Here is a 3,530-nt window from a genome sequence, read left to right as displayed (position 1 = left end):
TTTCATGGGAGAACCCCAAAGGGGTGGATTCCTTGGGAGGGCTGGTCAGGAGAGAAAGTAGGGTGCTGCTCTTCTCCTTCCAAAGTCTCCAGGACACCTGCTGTTGTTGCTGTTTCTCCCAGAAGGTAGACACGAAGCCCCAAGGTTTCCTTCCCTCCACCTCTTTCCTGCATTTATAGTGCTGCAGGCACAGGGCTGTACTGTCCAGGATGTTCCCCAGCCAATCCAAGTCCTTTTGGACTCCAGCCTCACTGCTCTCCTACTCCCCTGTGGATGGACCAGCGTCATTCAGACAAATGTGCCTTTTATTTTGCCAAACAGCGGCCTGTTTCCTGTTCACTGCACTGTCCCTGCTCCCTGAGCCAGTTGCAGCCCAAGTCCCATTGTTTTGCCTCTGGCTGGATTGTCCCATGACCCCTTGGCATGTGCACCCAGCTGGAGCTCACTGTGAACTCCTGTGGTCATACTGTCCCCAGGCTTTCTGAGTCTCTAGCACCCAAGGCAGGTCTCAGTCCTGAAATGGAGACCAGGCTTTGTACAAATTCAGTATATTTGCATAGCTCACTGCTCCTTCACAGAGGAGGAAAGCACAGGGAGCAAGCAGAGCTGGAGTCCTCACCTGGCTTCTGCCCTACAGATATTTCAGTTTGAAGAGAAAATTGAACAGCTGCAACTTACCCCAGCTGTATAACATTGCTCTGTGCTCCAGTTCAAGGCCTATCTGCTCACGCCCTCACCAGTGGAGGAAATGAGTGCTAAACATTGGTCAGGCAGGTCAAAATCTGCATGGCTGAAGTCCTACAGGGTCTTGCCTAGCTACCAAAAGGCTATGCTCGAGCCCTAGGTGACAGGAATACACACTATCTGGTTTGAGGTCTTCTTTCCACATGCTAATTTTATATATGTTAGTCCACTGATTGTACTGAACTTTTCCCTGAGTATCTTACCATAATTGGAAAGAGAATCTGGTTCTTGAAATTACTTATTCCCAAAATAAGGAAGTGCTTCAATTTTAGTATCAAGGTCATTTCATATCAAAATGTACCACATTCTTCAGTGCCAAACTGATCTCTTAAAGATGTAGGGCCTAGTAATATTTTCCCTTGCTTTAGTACAGGCTGACCATTACACGCAAACTAGGTCTGGGGGCTTTCTTTTACCCACTCATGCACACACACGTAATGGGCAGATACAACTCCTCTCTCTCCTTTCCCTCTCCATGGGCTTTGTTCAGGTCAGAGCTGCTGGTGCCAGCAGCTGGGAAAAATGTGTAAATGCACCTGGACAAACAAGCAAACAGGAACTGGAGCAAGAATGTGAATCATTCTGACACTAAGATGCCCTTCATTTCTTTCCATGGGTCTCAAAAAGTACAGGCAGTGCCTGTTGAACAATCCCAGCTGACATTCATTTGTTCACAGTAGATCCACAGCAGTTCCAGGGGACAGCCAGATCCCTCATAACAGCACAGGGGCTCACAATGGCAAAGGTATTGAGCGTCCTGATGCCTCCTGACTCCAGCAGCTGTTTTGTGAGAGCAGACATTTAAACACCTCTGAAGTTCTGGGCTTGGCACTGATTGGAAAGCTAAACCCTGAACACCCAATCCAATCTAACTCCCAATTAAACAGAATTAAATAAATGTAGGAGCAACAAAAAACAAATTGGCAGGCTTGGTGTGTGTGATTCATATGCCTCAGTCCTATCTCCGTCTCCTACTACCAGCACAGTGACCAGGGTGGGCAGGAGGCACTGGGGAAGGGAGCACCTCTGAGCAGGGCTCTGCATCCCCCAGGACTTGGTGACAGGACACACAGTACCTGGGTGCTGTCCTGTGCTAAGATCTTTCCCCAGCCCACAGATCCATTCATCAGCTGGCCCAGAGACAGGCAACAGGCACATCCATAGTGGATTTTTGTCCCTGGAAGGCAGCAGTTCTCAGTGCTCAAGCAGTGAGCTAATCACAAGCTAAATGGAAGGATGCACACCACCAAGCTCCAGCCTGAATCACCACAACCCCTCGACTCTGTGAAGGGTAAAAAAATGACTGGAATGTTTGACATCTGCTGCTCTAAGCAGAGAAGGGGATGTTTAAGCCAGAGAGATAAATAATAAACATATGTGATTTGTAAAAAAGTGGGGTTTTTTCCCCTGTCTAAAGTCTCTTGGAAGACAGCCACCTCCTTCCAAATGCTCTCTAGTAGCCAGACATCACAGGTATTACTGTTTAAATCTCATAAAGAACATTTTATAGGACACAGAAGAGTTCTTAAGAAAGTGGAATAGAAATTACAATGGATATTGAGTCAAAAGTGACACTATGTGTAATTTTTACACAGAGTGTGTGTACACATAAGCCTAGGAGTAACGAGGGGTTGTGTGTGACCTCCTTCTGCAGTAATGGGCTCCTGCATGAGCTACCCCTCATGGTGTCAGCAAGGGTAGGTTGGATTCCTGGGTATGTATAGCCACCACAGAAGTTGTTTTCCCAATAAACCTCTGTGCTGGGGATTTTTCCTCAGGCCTCTGCTTTGCTAAACTCTGCAAAACAGATTATAAGAACATGGTTGCATTGGCAGTGGTAGGTGGAGTTTCTCCCTCTATGCAAGACTCCAAGCTCTAGGCAGTGTATTCTCCAAATACCAGTAGCAGCTGTAGGCCTGACAGGCTCCAGTTGTGCTTTTTGATATCAGCAAGGACAGACTTTGCCAGTGGTAAAGGCAAGAGAGAGAGAAGACATTTGCAAAGAAAGCAGAAATATTTGCAAAATGTTTTTTATAAGTTTCAAAGAAAGCAATTAAAAATTCTGTTCTGCAGAGTTGAGACCTACATTGCTTATGGACTACTGAGGAAATGGAATAAAGAGAGGAGGAAAAGCACCTGTTTAAATAAAGGTGCAAGAAGAAAGTGACACCTGCAACATCAGCTCAGCCACATCTGGTGCTGCACAAGGTATTGCTACCATCCAGCTGCTCATGCTTTCATTCTAGCCCTGTTAAACTGCACATGAAGCACAGAGCAGGCTGTCAGCAGCCTGCCTTGCTGGCACATCTCCTCAGTGTGTTCACTCTCAAGCAAACAAACTTGAAATGCACATTCTTTGTCTCACAGACAGGACTTGCTGAGTCTTCATGATTACACTGGAGCATCATAGTTAAAATTTAAACATGCTTTCCAAATCCCTCCCATTAAACCACCACAAATCCCAGCCTTGCTGCAGGGTAAGGAGAGCTTTCAGGGCTATAACCAAATCCTGACCCTCAGCCCTCACCTGTCTTCCAGGCCTTCCACTCTTAAGCCTGTCTTTGCACTTAGCTATCACACTCTTACGGCCAGCTCTAGGGAGGGTCTGTGGAGACCTACCTGTTTATGCAGAGACTTGTCACTGTCAACCTAAAAGATCCATGATCACCAGCACTTAAATTGTGAGATTTGATTTTAAAAAGCAGTGATAGATGTTGAATTTTCGCATGCTGTTTGGCTGTTGAATTGCCTGTCCAGCTCCTTGTGGAGCAGCAAAGACCCTGCTC

Source organism: Vidua macroura, chromosome 2 (genome assembly GCF_024509145.1).
Source record: "Vidua macroura isolate BioBank_ID:100142 chromosome 2, ASM2450914v1, whole genome shotgun sequence".
Taxonomy (NCBI): Eukaryota; Metazoa; Chordata; class Aves; order Passeriformes; family Viduidae; genus Vidua; species Vidua macroura.
The sequence above is the reverse complement of the archived record's forward strand: the minus strand, read 5'-3'. Positions refer to the sequence as shown.